The following is a 16,490-nucleotide window of genomic DNA, read 5'->3' on the forward strand; positions in this document are numbered from 1 at the left end:
ATATATATATTTCACTTAGTGCCTCACAGAGTCCTGACACATGCAGCTGGATTGGACAGCTTGATAATCAAGGGGGATGTCATTCCAGCTTGAGCTATAAATGGAATATAAGAGTTCAGGGCTTCATAAGATCAAGGAACTTCGGTGGCTTTTTTCTCCCTCTTAAAAAACCCGAACCATCTCCCCTGTCTTTTTTTTATGCGTGCAAATGAGAGGGAAATACGACAAGCCCAGTTTCAGATCTACTGTTGACATTTATGTATGGATTAAACAGTTCTTTTTCTCATCAGAATTTCAGTTCTGCTTGAGTAATAAATCTTCTTTCTTTTCTTCCCTCCCCTTTCCCCCCATGCCATGGATAGCACTCCAGGAGGATTTGGTTTCAAGGAGGAATTCTGACTTTCATGGCTGGGAAGATCATTATTTTCCAACCTAATTTGCATCTCTCCCTACAGCCTCTCATTCCTCCTCTTCTTCCTTCTTTTTCAAGGAAGTGTTGATCAAGCAAAGGCTCTGGGTGTTTAAAAATAAAGCAGACAAATATGGAAAACACTGCAGTACCTTCAGCCAAGGCATCTCTCCCTGACGTGACCCTGAGTGTCTTTCAGCAGTTCTTATTATTCCTTTCCATCATGGTAAGACTGTGTTTAAATTTGAAAATTGCTTCCTTTAATCTTTTTCTTTGATATTTTTTTTTTCTTCTCCTAGGGATAAGTTGTGCCCTATTAGAATGGAGATCAGCTGGATTTTGTCTTCCCACATGAAAGATTTCCTTTTGTAATGTATTTATTAATGGAAACTGGCCATCGGGCCAAGGAGGCATTTGTGGTCTGTTTTTGCTTTGTTTGCCTGCCCATCCTGTGTCCCTTGTCTATCTTTCCTCAGTCTCCTGACGGACCTCCCTGCTCCTCATGCTCCCCAGGAGACACAACTTCCAGAATAAGATGGCCTTTCTGTTTTCAGTAGACTTTTTCTAGCACAGCAAAACAGCTTCTAACTCTTTCAAACCTGATGGTTCCCTTGGGTGTGCAAGATCGAGATTTTCTGCAGAAAAATCCAGCTTGGATTTTTCTGCCTGTTCCTTCCTTCTCCAGCAATTCCTCTCCCATTTACTCTCCAGACTCCTCAAGTTCTGTGCTAGTAAGTGTAAGGCTTTTGATGGGGCCCTTATTTCTGTCTCATGAGCTATACTGTGGAATGTTTTGTAATTAGAAATTAAAAGCCTGAAGGCCTGGACAGACACTTATGCATCCAAAGTCTGGCAGGACAGCCAAGGAGTTCCATTTTAGTTTAATGTATTTTAAGGAAAGTAAACTTACAAAAAAAAAATGCACACCAAAAAAGGGATGGAGAGTGGCTAAAGGTGTATTTTCATGTAAGAAAACCTATGCTCGGAGCTCTTCTTTGCTACAGCCCATGACCTTGAGCAAGAGACTTCTTGGAAGTTGAGTCATCCCTTTTGAATCAATAGATCTACACTGATGGATATAATTTGAAGCCTTGGCTCAGTTTCTGCTTTAGGGAATACAGACCAGGAGACATTTAATTTCCTATTTCTCTGCCTGTCGGCCAAAACCTATGATGTATGAGCTCTTCTGGGTGCCTCCAAGGTGCTTTATGGAGGGATCCCTGCTCTGCTAGTCTGTTTTTGGGAAGGTGGTAACGTGAACTCTCCTGCACTGCTGCAGGTCAGCAAGAGCCTGTAGGGTGTCATTCCTGAGGGGCCTGATGGGTGTATGTCCAGTGATGCTGATGTTTTATATTGCACAAACCAAACTTCAGTGAAATCCAGTGAATGGATCCTGGAGGTGTAACTTGGGAAGAAATAGTCTAAACCAATTTTTATACATCGCTACACCTGTGAGAACACTAATTGCAAGAAAGAACCAATGGTGGTCTAATAATTCCTATGAGATCCTGAGATTTCCACTGAAATAAGCCTGAAAGATGCCATGAAATGTATTTTTAAGATGAGGACAGGCTTTCTGAAATGAAGGATGAACTTTGTGCTGTCTCTGCATGATGTAGCCTGTCTAAGAATCTCCAGCAAAGGAGATTTTGTGAGTTGCTGACCCAAAATAATTGTATATTGATCAGATGAAAAGATAAAACAGGTATAGAGGAAGAGGAGGAGGAGGAGGAGGCCAGTTTTCTGATCTTGGGACAGAACACCATGGATTTATCTGCCTGGTAAGTTTGGATGTGTCCCAAGGCATCTCTGGGAACACATCACATCTGTCCATAGGGATCAAAGTTGTTCCAGGTGATGTAGAGATGCGTCCCTGTGGCATGAAGCTATGTTGGAAGGTTGGAACTATTAGGAAGTTTTTTCACCCAGAGGGTGGTCAGGCACTGGAACGGGCTCCCTGGGGAAGTGGTCACAGCACCAAGCCTAACAAAGTTCAAGAAGTGCTCAGACAACACTTTTGTGCACGTGGTGGGATTCCTGGGGCTGTCCTGTGCAAGGCCATGAGCTGGACTCAGTGACTGATCCTTGTGGGTCCCTTCCTACTCAGGGTATTCTATGATTTTATGATCTTGCATGGGAGCTGCTATCTGCAGGTCCCTGATGGTGCTATATCATCTTGCTCTGGGCTGCAGAGCTCATTCCAGGGGCTGCAGCAGGAAAGCTCCTCTTCCACTTTTAGCAGTCACTTCATGCAAGCAGTAATACTAGAGCAAACCTCAGGCTCTCCCTCGTGCTTTCTGGGACTTGCCAAGATCCACTTCTAAGGGAAAGCAGCAGCAGCTGGGGATGAGAATTCACTAGCACCTGCCTTGTTGGGTGCACAGCTCCTGGGCAGTGCATAGATGCTCTTCTCCTGCAGGAGAATCCATATTTAGGGGAGGCGCAATGAACAGCAATGTAGCTTCGGATTTCCCGAGGCCCCAGCAAATTCAGTAGTGAGAAAGGTGTTGGTTGGAAGCGATGCCATGTTAGCTCTGCTCCTCACTGACACAGGGGGGGCAGCTTGCTTGGGGCTTACCTGGTTTTTACCAGTTTAGTTGATGAGGATATGGTTCTGGCCAATGCAAAAATTCTATGCATTTGGGCTGGATTTAGTTGAATTAACATAAGAGAAGTGTGTTTTCCATCTAGCATTGGCATTGATTCATTCTGATGCTTCTAGTGGGAGGAAGTGGGAGTTCCTGTGCTGGGCTGCACACCCTGTGTGTTTGCTCTGAAGTTCTCTGCATTTCTGGTCCAGTTTTAAAAGGAGGGATCCGTCTCAGGTTTCCTGTAGCCCAGGGAGCCAGGCCCCTCTCCAGGAGAAGGAAGTTGATGGTTTAAATCCATGCAGTGAAGTAGAAGACAAGATGTCCTGTATTTCAGGGGACCACACAAGCCCTGGAGCTGTTAGATTAAAGGGTGAGCGCTGCTGCTTCTGCTCTGTTTCACAATGATCTCCCTTCGAGACTTTTGGCTTTTGCTGTCTAAAATACCTGAAAATGCAATTAACTTCCCATTTGTTTTTTGAAATTGTCGGTGAGTTCATGGCAGGATGCCAGATCAAGCACCAGGGGAAATGTTGATCACTCAAAAGGCTCTGGTGAGAGTTTTGCTTTCGGGCAAGGTGTGAGAATAGAGACTGTTTACAAACACCTAAGTATAGTCAGCATATTCCAATCTCTTCTTGGAGCATTTAGGAGAAATGTGACCCATGCACACTTATCTGCTATCATTTCAGCTGTCCAGTGTGTTTTCTCTTTACTGTGATCAGCTCCTACCTGATACCTGCTGCTGTTAAATATTTGCTGTGTTCCTCTTCTGAAGATTGGGTGGCTACAATGTCAGCAGGAAAAATTGCAAGTGTACATGTACCATTTGGCAAGCAGTGATCTCTGAGAAAGATTGCAGTGGTCTGAAGCAACCACCTACTTGATTCAGCCCATGAGTAGGAAGTACTCCTGTTATCCAAAGTTACAAGAAGTACAAGGACATTCACAGAGAAATGTTTTGAATGGAAACAAGGGAGGTTCAGTGAAATTTAAAACTGATACATGGAAATGAAGTTTTTTCCAACATCAGTTAAATTGTACATGTTGCTGGAGGATTATTTGAGACCAAAACCCTAATAAAATCCAGGAAGGAACTGAGAATTTAGGCAGTTATCAAGAATATATGAGTTACTATAATTCATAACAGATTTGGAAAGAATATGTAATACATTTTTCTGTGCTTCAGCAGTTCTTGAACTGATAGAGACTGGGTGCATTTTGCCACACCAAGATGCTGCAGAGATCCTTGTGTTTTCTTAAACACGTAATTTTGGCCATAAAAGAGAGAGGAATTGCTGGTCCAGTTTGATTCTTGCACGTTTCACCTCAGACTTTAAGTAAGAAGTGCAGGATCCCCTGCCAGCAAACTTTCAAGATCTCAGCTTCAGCTGTAATGCTGTGTGCAACAGGGTGCCTAATTAATCTGCTAATGATTTGGCTTTTTCAGTACTCAATATGGAAGCACTTTCAACAAAAAGCAAAGCCATTTGCTATCCAAAATGCAGCTGCAGGATGCCCTGATAAGCTGTAGAAACTCATGCAGAAGAGAGTCAAGCCCAATAAACAGGCAGGTCAACGTGTTTTGGGGGTCTTGGTCTGAGGAGGGTGCCCTGTCCTGAGGAAGGTGGTTTGGGAGCAGGGCACAGCATGAGAGGAGGTGTCTGTGCAGAGTTGTTACCAGACAGGCAGGGATTTGCAGGTGATAGAAAATAGGGATGAACACTGGGGACAGCTTTATATAATGGCACAAAGGTTGGATTACATGCAAAAATGAAGGGCTCTGTTGGCTCAGCAGAGGAGATGGGTGTATTTTGGAGGGAGGATTTGCCTCTTGGCTCCTTCAAGTGCTGTATAAGGCATTGCTAGCCTGACTGTAGCCAGGGGCACAAAGCAGTAACAGGACAGTGTAGGCTGAAGTCAAACCTTGCTGAAGGAGCAGGCAGAGGAATGAGTCTCTAAAGAAGGGGAAAGAAGGCACCAACTGGTGTGCCACATATAGCCTGTGGCTGACTTAGCACTTGTGCCACATTGCCCTCCTGCTCAAGGTTTTCTAATTTTGTCCCAGATGATGTCAGTGTCCCCCAGCAACTGGCAGTGACACATACCAGACATTCCTCTACGTGCATCTCTGCCAGCCCCCGCCTTGCCCCAGGAGGGCTGACTGCAGGGGGAGCAACTTCCTTGAGGTGTGCCTGCTTCTCAGTCTTGCTGGATGACTTGGGTGCTGCCTTCAGCTCACGTTCAGGCAGCTCACCCTCCTCATGCCATCATTCCCTCAGGAAGAAAGTGTCACCCAAGTGCTCTTTGCAGTTTGCTTTCCACCATACTATAAAGCTTTCAGTCATTCTCTTGGCATCTCAGGTTCCTTGGCATGAGTACCCATTTATAGATCACTGAGCAACCAGGCTCTGAAATGCAAGAGCTTGGCTAAATGTGACAAAAATATGCATAAGCAGGGCTGCAGTGGAGGCAGACTGTGTGTGTCGAATCCCACCCAACAGGACTCTGTACCAAGGAAAGCATTAGCTGGTGGGCCTGGAGGGGTACTATGGAGTTTTAAACATAACGTTAGGTACTGGATAAGATGTTAAACTCTGTGTGCTCTCTCACACTGAATAGGATGAAATCCCCCTTGGTGCTGCTCTGGGCAATTGGGATTCCTGTGTCTTCAGGGCTCTACAGCCTGTCTATGAGCTGCAGATTCCCTGCCTTCCCCTTCCTCTCTTTTCCCTGGAGCATGCAGCAGAGTTAAATTACTGCCCATTTAAAATGAATTTTGTCTTTCTTAGGTCTCATTTTAATCTACTAGGAGATGGAGTGACTTCAGGCTTGGAAAGGGCATTGAAGGAGAGTTCAGTATATGGCTTGGACTCCCTACATACTTCTGTTGCCTGGAAGGTTTCATTGTGACTTATGAGGTATTAACCTCTTCTCTTTTTTTTTTTTTTTTTCCCTAATTTCTGTTAGGGATCATCCTGGCTTGAAATCTCTCAAAACTTAAATGTCCTATCTGTTTTAGGAAATCTGGTGCTGTCACAATCTACACTTCTTTTTCTCTTCAGCCATCAGTAAGACTTCTCAATGAGTGGATATGGATAACTTTCAGGACCCGGAGGTTGGAGATGTGAGCGTCACTCTGAGATCATATGTTCTCTGTCCTTGTCACTGAAATCCTGTCTCTGCCAAGCATGCAGTCTGCATTTGCTTAAATAATGCTAAATGCCCAGACATTCCAAAATGTGTTTGATACACCAAAAACCTTGTTTTCTAATTGCATGCATGAGTCTTGCTGTTGTGTTAGAATTTAAGTGGTATGTGGCTCAGTCATATGCAAACCTTGAGACAGCCCAGCAAGAATGAAGCTGTAGGAACCAAAATTTTTTGGCTGTTTCTGTGCCTAGCAGTAAATACTTTGCATTTGTGGGACCTATGTAGGTTTCAGATAATACTTGTGCATTTTGAATCACATCCATGAGGATGATACTCTTTGGGGAGAGGGGGTATAACTACATTATCATATAATTAATCGTATTATACATATTTCAGAAAAGTATTTTAAGAATGCAAGTAGCATTGTCAAGGCTTATTTAAGCCCTGATACAGATCCACAAAAATATCTAGAATATAATCTGTACTGTGGTTGTCTGAGAGGACACAAATGAGCATAAAGCATTTCATGAGCTCCTTCTTTATATGAATCACTGTGACAGTGTTTCTGAGCATCCTGTGTACGAAGTGTCTGTATACAGAGAGTTGTCATAGAAAGATGGAGCTAACATTTTGCATTGGAGGTTTGGAGGTTTGAGGCTACTGTGTGTGTTGGCAGTGTTCCTTGTGGCACTCCAGCTGTAGCATCCTTTCATAATTGACACTCTGCCTTTGGTCCAGCCTCCTAGCTATCCCAGCTCAGTGCTGTCTGTGGGCTTTCATTCTTCGATAGAGTTAACAGGTATTGCCCGGTGGCACTGTTTCCTTTTACCCCCACCAGGATTTTCATTCCCAGTGCCCAGCCCATGGCTGGAGAGGTGTCCTCCATGCGCAGGCAAAGGAGGCTGCAGGCAGGGCCTGGCAAGGTTTCCTCCAGCCAACCAGGGGTAAAAAGCCTCTTTTCATAAATGTCACAAGATGATGATGTGGGTCCCTTAATGCTTTTAGTTGGAGAGGGGAGATTTAGCAACCAGTCATGCTGCAGTCCAAGGGGACAGAGCACACAGTGAGTTTCCAGCTGCTTCTTACAGGAGGTAGGAAGGTCTCACTGTAGCCAGCAATACACTGGATAAACCTGGCCAAGCTGTTTAAAACTGGCTGTGATGGTGCTTGACCTTCTGTGCTGTGCTTGTAACATTTCTGTGTTCCCTCTGTGTGAGAGAAAACAAACCTGGGTGAAGCACTGTGAAACCTTCCCGTTGAAGCTGCTCATGGGTGCAAGCCTGTTTTTCGGGGAGCAGTGATGTCAACACAAGAAATGTCTCTCCTCCAGGGTCTGTCAAGTAGCTACCCTGGTTGGCTTTAAATAGACCTCTGCTGCTGCACCCCTTATTTAGCTATAGGGAGGCAAGGGACATGGTGATGCTCAAGAATGTCACTTTGCTTCTTGTGTGACCTATGAGATCAGAGGTTGTTAACGGGAAATACACAGTGACTTGCACAAAAGGTGCTGCTGGATCCAGGAACTGGAAATCCTGTGGGGTTGGGCAAGACGTCAGAGCACAAGGGCTGAAGGACCCCCTGGAAGGGGTTGTCCCTATGAACACCCTAAGAAAGCTTTTTGTGCCTGGTATTTTGCAGCCAGTGCAAGCTGCCTCTGCCTCCACCTGCAGCACTTGCAACGTTTGAAGTAGAAATTTCATATAAGATGTAATGTAATCAGGTCTTTGGTTTCTTAAAGAGTGTGATACGGGCAAGGCTTCCATTTCAGCTCCTTCTGCCTGAATAGCCAGCCCTGAGAGCTTTTCTCCTGCTTATTAAACTTCTGTGAGAGTCAGCTGCTGTGCAATATGAGATGCTTCAGAGCTGCTAGTGAAAGGCTGTTACTCCTGAAGGTAGTTCAGAAATGCCTGTTACTTTTATTAAATATTTTTGTCCCAAACTCGTCATCCCAAGCAACTCTTGGGATGTTAAGCTGATAGAACTGGAACAATTGGCCATGGGCTGCTCTGGATGTGACTTTTAACCCTTTTTGCTTAGAAGGTTATTTCTACCTTTCTCCTTGAGAGCTATTGGATCATAGTAGTGGAGATAGCATGTACAACTGGAACCTAAGTGCCAAAGCTGATTGGATGAATGTTTGTGGCAAAGACATTTTAAATGGCAGTGGTAAGTACAGTGGAAGAGGTCTTCACTTCTGTAGTTTTGGAGGCCCTGAAATAGGTGGGAGATTGGATCCTGAAACATAAATGCCAAGCTCATGACTTCTTTAAATTAGTTGTGCTGCAGTGAACACAAGCCAGTGCTTGTCCTTCAGAATCTGTTGTGAAATCATTTCATGTGTGTCCTGATTTGCCCTTTTGAATGTTATACACAGGTAATGACTAATCAAGATAGTTTATTAATTCTTATTGTGCTTAAGTGAATTGGCAGGGACAAAGGAGATTGCTTAAATTTAAACTACAAGCTTTTAGGGACCTAGCATTTGTATAGCAATTATGAAAAGATACCATCTCTCAGATCCAGTGCTATTCCCTGCAATGAGCATGCAGGTTTCTTATTACAATAAAATCATATTGAGATAACTGGGGAAGGTGAGAATCAAGGCATTTGGAAATGTGACTGTGGCTATCCAACCTTTCCCTTGTTGGATGTGTCTTCCAAAGGAAGGGATGTAATGTCAGCAGCCTGCCGCCAGTGCCTCTCTTCTCCCTCTTCCTGAGTTGAATGTCAGTTTAGCACAGCCTTTCTAGGGTGGCTTGAAGAGAGGGGCTGCTCTGCATTCAATAATGACATAATAACCAACGTGAGGTGTGAGGCTGGAATGTCTCATTTATGCCTGCTGTTGTTGGGGTTGGAGATACGTCTCCCATTTGTGGTTTTTATGATCTGCAAGCAATTGATACTCTCTCTCTTTTAAAATTTGATGGGGCTTATGTTCCTTTAGAGCATCAGTGTAGTCCCTGCCATTTTCTCTTTGCACCTTTGTTTTTTAAAAACTTCTTACCGTTCCCTTTTGTTGCAATTATGGAAGCAGAGGTTTTATCTCCCCTTCTGAAAGGTGCAATTTCCACAAAGACTTGGTGTAGTGCTTTTATAATTTTAGCAGTAATTAAAGAGCTGTAATCAGCGCTGTCTGCTGTGGGTTTTAACACTTCATAGTAGTGTGCTGATAATCCTGGGTAGCACACTTTTTTCTCTATCTGAGAGTGGCGAATGCTGAAAAGCACCTTGCCCCCACTCCAAGCATATATAACTTATCAGATCTGCTTTCTTCACAGTAGAGTTCAAAATTGACATTTCCCAGTTCACAATTAACTTGACAAGTGTATCTCATCCCACAGTCCTGTCTTTTCAAAGGGAAGGAGAATGCTGAAACCACAGCATGGTTGTGAGCCCTTGCTATTGCGGTCTGTCTGCTTGCTGGAAGGGGACGAGTGGTGTATTTGCTGCAGCTGCAGCTCAGGATTAGCCAGCTGAAGAAAACAGTCCAGCAGAAAGTGGCAGTGGTAGCTCCTGGGATAAGCTGACATCTGCCGTGAGGAACGTGTTGTTGGCAGCTTCAGTGACTGAGGGTTACTCAGTAATGAGGATTGTAATTGTTATTTATTGGCCAAGGATTTTAGTAGTCACAAGTGATTTTCAGAGACCTGTCTTGGGTTTTCAGAAAGTGAAGAATACTCTCCTCTTATTAAAAAAAACAAACTACCCAATGGCCTCCTTTTGTGGATTTTTGAGCTGAACATCCTCCAAATCAAGGTATCTCAATTCACTTCATTTTGAAAATCCATTACTACAGGTGGTTTTCTGAAGAGCAACTCATAGCTAAGTTTGCTTCTAATGATGTCTCTGGGGCCACAAGAATGTCTAGTACACTGTATGTTGTGTGTTACATGATTAGGCTTTAAATTAAGGAGAAAATGATCCTAATGGGAAACAGTGGTATGTGGAGGATACAAGCAAAGACACAAATACAACCAGGCAGTCTGGTAAGTGGGTTCGAGGCATAGGGAGAGTGAGGAAAATATGTACAAACAGAATTTTGGTACCCAGCACATCAAAGTGGTATCACCTGCAAGTGCCTGAATGCTGAATTGATAGGAACAAGGGTCTGGTACACCTTTCCATTCTTGAGCTCTGGGGGCAGGACAAGTCTGCACAGTGGCCATATCACAGGGCCTGAATCCCCATCCCAGAGTTGTCATGAGGCAAACAAAGTGCTCAACCCCTTTGAAAAACAAAGCTATGGGGAATTTTATTACTTCTGGTTCACTTTAGGAAGATCACAGTTCAGTTTGGTTTCTAGCTCCCTGTTTCAGCGTCAGAGAAGACTCCTGGTGTGCCTTTTTTTTAAAATGTATTTGCTCCCACCATTTGTCTGTTCCTGAAGGACAGTGCTTTTCACCTTCCCATGGCCACTGCAAACTGCCAGTTGGACTTTTCTCTCTGTGGTGTCTTCCAGCCCTAAATTTGTGCCCATGCAAGGCTCCCAGCCCTGTGTCATATATAAAGGTTATGTCCAGTGATTTAGCTGGAGCTAAAGAAAATGTGTCCATCAGCTATGGGGCTCTTGGCGTGCCTGTCCTGGTGATGGCCAAGAGATCCCTGCTGTTTTTAAGACCTCTCTGACAGTCTTGGACAGCCAGTGTAGTACACTTCATTATTACTTGGTTTCCACACAGGCAAATGACCTTTGCAGCAGTTAAGTAAAATTACATGGTCCTTTTAAGGAGCCTCTGACAGTTTCCTTGCTGGTGGGCTGTGCACTCCTTGGGGTTCATACAGTGTGGGCTTGCATGTGGACAAAGGACAGGGTTGTGACCCACATCCCAACAAATAATGCACCAGCTCATCGTAGTTCCCTGTGACCTGCCTTCACACAGCATACCTCCTGCAAGCTTCCAGGTCTGGGCATTGTTGGCTGGGAGCAGTGGAGTTGTCTGCCCAGTTTTGGCCCTCTAGCTGAGCTGGCAGGCCCTGCCAGAGGCAGGGAGAGGTGAGTTTTCCGATGGCAAAAGGGCTGGCAGCTGTCTGTGAGATGTGTGATGCTGCCTTTTTCCTGATGGCTGCTAATCCAGCTGAGGTCATCTCGTTGCCAGGGTAGTACTTCTGGCCTATGAAGCACAGGGAATAATCAATGGCAGAGCATAATGATGTGGGTTAATCAGAGGAGAAATGATTCAGGTGCTCGTTCCTGGGAAATGAAGCACTTCTGTTAAGACTCCCCCCCCCCCATACTCTCTCACAAGATTTGTAAGGCATAATTTGGAGCCATAGTATTAATGTTGCATTGCTTTCAGTTCTATATTTGTACATTTGGTGGTTTAGGTACTGATTTCATCTTCAGCAGCTTTGGAGCATTTTGAAAGTGCTGTACAAAAGTTACTATTTGCAGTGTGGCATGCTCAAAAGAAGCATTTTCAGATTTCAAGCTCTATCTGGGGTCCTTCTGTGATGTGCCACATCAAGAGATAATGAGAAACTCTACCTCAGAGATGCTGGAAAATGAGCAAAAGAAATGGAAGAAAATCAGAGCAGAGAGCAGCCAAATTACTTGTTGGAAGAGCCCCAGCTTGGCAGTTGCAGAGGAAGGAGATTTGTCTGCTGAGTCCCAGTCCAAGGCAAGGCATGTCCACTGGAATGAGCTGTCTCATCATTCCAGCTCCAAGTTTCATTCCTCTTGATGAAATTATGATGTTTAGAGAATTATCCCAAGTGGATGGAAGCCTTTTCCCCATTCCTAGTGGAGCTCTCAAACCTGCCTTCAAAAGTTATGTGGTTTTCTTTTTCCAAATGGTGCAATTAATTGCAGAATTTACCTCTCATTTTATCTAAGGAAGATCCAAGCTGCATCCAGATCATTAAAGAGTTTTGTTCAGGTATACCTAATGCATTTGCTAACTGAATAGTTTGGCTGCAAATTCCATACTCTGAGTAATATGGTTTGTTCTTGGCCTGGTTTCCTAAGAAGGTGAGGCTTAAGGATTTGCCTTACTTGTCCCTATTTTTGTATTCTCCCAGTGATGTTTTTGACTCTTTTGGATCATTCCAGCAAAATTAGAAAGAAGGATGGAAGTGTAGAAAGGTGATCACCTTCCTTATAGGTTTTGTGAAAATCACAACTGGGGAGAGTCCCAGATCAGGCCCTCTTGGAATAAAGCACCTATCATACTTAAATCTTCAAGAGAGAAAATCAAGAAAAGGATGTCAAACCATCTTTTTTTTGTTACACAGAAAGTCTCTTTCCCCCTTGCTGACACCACCTGGCTCAGATCAGGGGTATGGGCAGTAAGTGCTAATATCATCCTGGGTTTTACAAGGCAGTAATTCCACACTTGAATGCATAGACTGTTCAGCAGAAGGCTAAGTGGTTATTTGAGTAAATGATTGAGATTATTGCTGCTTAAAGCTGGAGAACTGGATCTACTGGTGTTGTGAAGACAACAAAAAGAGAGGAGGAAAGATAATGAAGGATGATTGTTCTGTTTTAAAAAGGGTCTGTGTGCTCCCAGAACCTGGACGCGTTTGTACGCACTGGGCATCCATACATCAAACTGTCTTTTCCGTGTGCTTGTAAAGCATGAGGTCAACCCTGCTGGAATGGGATATTTCCCAGCTTTGGGTGGTATAAACACCTTGGAGTTTATCCCCTATGGTGATGAACCACCAGGGATTACCAAATGCTTTCACTGGCAACTTCCCACTTCTGGTCTGGAGCCCAGTTGTTTGCAGGTGAATTTGTCAGGCTTGCAAGTACTAAGCACTGCAGTCTGATGGGGTGGGGAGCCTGATTCTGGGAACTGCTGCACCATATCTTGTTGTGGTTTTCACCTAACTGCGACCCACTGTAGCTGTCACCCAGGTGGGGTTTGTTCTCTTTCCCATGGTGATAAATGAGCTATAAATTCCCAACAAGGGTAACCCTGGATGTAGGATTTGCCCTTTCCAAAGCTTGTGTTTTATGATGATTCTCTCAAAGTGTCTTAAACTTTATCTTCTGAGGCGGATATCTCTCTTATTTTTTCAGCCACTTGTAAACATCTAATTATCCTTCCTGTCCAGTACTGGGAGTGTCAGGATGGAGGTAGGCAGTGACAGAGCAAAGTGCTCCAAAGCCCTCCTGGGAATAGGGGAAACTCCTGCAACTAGGGGTTGCTTTGGGTCTCCCCAACAAGGAAGCTGTTTGGCACTGCTGTGGTCTCCCCTTTAGGAGCGAGGGGTTATCCTTAAGGAGGAGTATCTATAATAAAATTCTGCCAAATGCTGGAAATATGATCCACGACTCCACCTGATTAGGGCCAACAGCCGTTATGTGGAACATTTGCTCCTGCCTTGTGTACAGCTGCATACTACAGTGTAAACTATTTGTGGGCATGGCTCCAATGGGGTTTATGGCAAGCAAAATACTACCAGTGGATTTGATTACTGCCCGAGAACACACTGCAAATGCTGCAGCAAATTGCAATGGCTACAAAATAACCTTTTTGCAAGGGTTGCCTGAAGTGCCTCCTAGTGAGAAATTCCCCAGCCATGAGAAGATGGAGTTAAATGGCTCCCCACAGTTCTGCTCTTTTCTTCCCTTCTTAAGGCTTTCAAGTTGTTTTTAGCACCGCCTCTGTGCCTTCTCCATGGCTGGCTGTCTTCCTTGCTGCAGAGGAAGCAAAGCAGAGGAAGCATGTACTGTCATGCCCAGGTTTCGAGGGTGGTCAGTCATTACAAGATCTATTGTCCGTTTTGGCCAAATTTACCATCTTTCACCCTATGGGGAAAGCGGAGTGGGATGCAGGGCATCTGAAGGTGGCTGCAAGCTGTCCTGTCCAGAACAGAGGGCAGCAAAAACATATGGCTTTTGTGCCTCTGAATTCGAGGGATACATGAAAAACAACTTAATTTTCTCCTCTCCTTTCTGCTGGCAACTTTTATCATTTAGATTATCCAAATATTGGTGATGGGGTTGTTCTGAGGTGATCCTAGGCTGTACTCAAAAGCTTCCTCCCCATGAGGGGCAGGGAGGGCACAGATTTCCTTGTGATAAGCTGGTTTTTCCTTCCTCCCACATTGTGTTTTGCCTTCCCCTTGCTGTGCTGCTGTAAACTGGATTTGTGAAATGATTCAGAGTAAAAGCCACCACCCTTCTTCCCTCAAAGCAGCAGCATGGAGACAGAAACAAGCACATGACTGAGGTGGGGAGAGAGGTAAAAGAGAAGTGTCTTCAGGCAGCTCTGCAGGAGGAAACAGCAGGGACCACCATGCTGAAGATGAAGGCTGGCTGGGGGAACACTTGGGAATACAAAGCTTTGTGAGCAAGGCAATGGTAGGCTCTGTCTCAAATCAGCAGCTGTATTGAGAACTGCTTTGTTCTGCTTTTCCCCAACAGCTTTTGAGGGGAGTGAGTTTGTCTCTGAAACAGAAAAAAATCTGGCAGGATGCAAAGATGTGCTGGTCTTTTCTGGGTCTCAGAGCAGCCATGCATTGCAACTACCTAGGCAGGCAGAGCCCTTCATGTTCATCTTCTGCTTTCAAAGGTCAGTTGTGCCAATGGGGTGGTACCAGGGTGGTGGCAGAGCTCATCCTTAGACACCAGATGCCACGTTTGCAGTAGTCCCCTCATCTTCTCTGTGGTCTCGCAGAGCATCACCCACATCAAGCAATGTCACTTTTGTGGTAGCAGCATCCCTTCCTCAGGCCATGCATTTCAGGAGGGCTTCCATGTTTCTCACATCTGTCCCCCACATATATACTATTCCCACAGTATACAAACACACCCTTACCCATGTGGGTTTTTTGGTTTGAGCAACTTTCCCAAGAGCTGAATCCCAGTTCTCCTGAGGTAGGATTTAGCAGCTGAGGAGTGCAGGCATGTACTTGGCAGCAGTGGGGTGGCTGCTGCTGTCGGGCTGCATTGCCACCTGCTGGGGCCACACAGCCCCTTGCTGCAGTCACTGTCACCCTTCAGCACAGAATCCCCAAGCCAGCAACCCTGCCAGGAGAAAGAGTAGCTGGGCCTCCAATATGTTTCTTCAAGTGCTTATTTGGGGCAGATCTGCTGCTTCCTGCTCTGTTGGATTTCGTCTTTAGGCACTAATAACATTGGAAGTTGTAACTTTAGGGGTTTAGATTTCCTGGTGTGGGAAGTCAAGTTTCTTCCCAAGGTGTAGCTAAGGGATGCAGGGGGCACTTTGGCAAAGGGACTTGGGTCATTATGGTATGAAGGACCTGTGTTTGTACTTCTCAATGTTAAAAAAAAAAAAAAAAAATCTCTTGCTACAAATCAACTACATGTGCTGGGAACTTGCTGGCCTGGGGCAGGACTTGTGGTCCTTTGGGACCAGCCACATTCCCTGTTTTGCCATCTGAAAACTCTACTTGGAATTGGCCAAGGTATTGCACTGTGGTGGGAAAACACGAACAAAGCAAGAGGGAAGGAGGGAAAGGCGAGATAGTGGTACAGAGGGAGGCAAGTCAGATGAGATGCTAGAGAGAAACGAGGTCTGGCTAGACAGCTCATGTAAGCCAGCAGCTCTGTGCTCCCCTCATGGCTGCTTCTCTTTTGTGGTTTTTTGAAAAGTTAATATGCAGGAATTAGAAATGAAATAATTTGGGCAGAGGGCAGTAACATATCTGTCCTTCTGCACTGTCCCCATGTCACCTCTTTGATAGCTGAGGCTGCTGTCAGCTTTTGAGAGCTGAAACCACAGCAGGCTCTCAGGGGACATGCACACCTACAGATGGTGTTTGGTTTACAGTAGGTGGGATGTCTTTCATCTTGCCGATCACACCAGTATATGAAGGGGGTGAACACAAACTGAGCCAGATGGTAAAGCATTCAAAATATGCTTTTTACTTATTTCTTAGGAGCATAAGGTACTTTTTTTTTTTTAACAGAACACAATGGACAAACATAACCATCATCAAGTGTTAAATGTCTGTATTTCTGATAAAGTCCTTCTCAGGCAGTTTGCTGAAGCAGCTGTTGTGTTTTCAGGCTTTGTCTTGTTCCCTCTCCCTCTCTTTGGCATAAAGGTGGGTGGAAGTGGGCAGCACCATACCCCTGTATTAGAAAGGAAAGCTAACCAGAAAAACTGTGCTATGCTGCTTTCCCATCCTCATTCCTGGACCTTCTCCCTCAGGACCTTTACAACAAACCTTAGTAGAAATGGAAACTGTAGAAAGCCAGGTTTTGTAGGACCTCAAGCAACCTAATATATGTGCAGGGTCACCTTTATCCATGTCACTCCTGACAGTCTGGCCTTCAAGCCTCTGGTGCTGGACAGTCACAGCCTCCCTGAGGCAGCCTGTTCCTCCTTCTACTGAGCAGGAGGGTGCTTTTCTGGGAGGATCCA

The 16,490-nt window shown here is 44.9% G+C and overlaps 1 protein-coding gene across 12 annotated transcripts in view; it reads left to right on the forward strand.

The window, feature by feature from the left end:
- CPS1 (carbamoyl-phosphate synthase 1) overlaps window positions 1-16,490 on the forward strand; it is a 337,480-nt gene that overhangs the window by 30,867 nt on the left and 290,123 nt on the right. The window contains exon 3 of one of the 12 annotated variants that reach the window (XM_032693562.1): window positions 6,020-6,124. The exons of the other annotated variants lie outside the window; for them this stretch is intronic. The gene's annotated coding sequence lies outside the window, so the exon portion shown is untranslated. The remainder of the gene's footprint in view (window positions 1-6,019; window positions 6,125-16,490) is intronic. 12 annotated transcript variants of the gene reach the window in all.

This window comes from Chiroxiphia lanceolata, chromosome 7 (genome assembly GCF_009829145.1).
Source record: "Chiroxiphia lanceolata isolate bChiLan1 chromosome 7, bChiLan1.pri, whole genome shotgun sequence".
Classification (NCBI taxonomy): domain Eukaryota; kingdom Metazoa; phylum Chordata; class Aves; order Passeriformes; family Pipridae; genus Chiroxiphia; species Chiroxiphia lanceolata.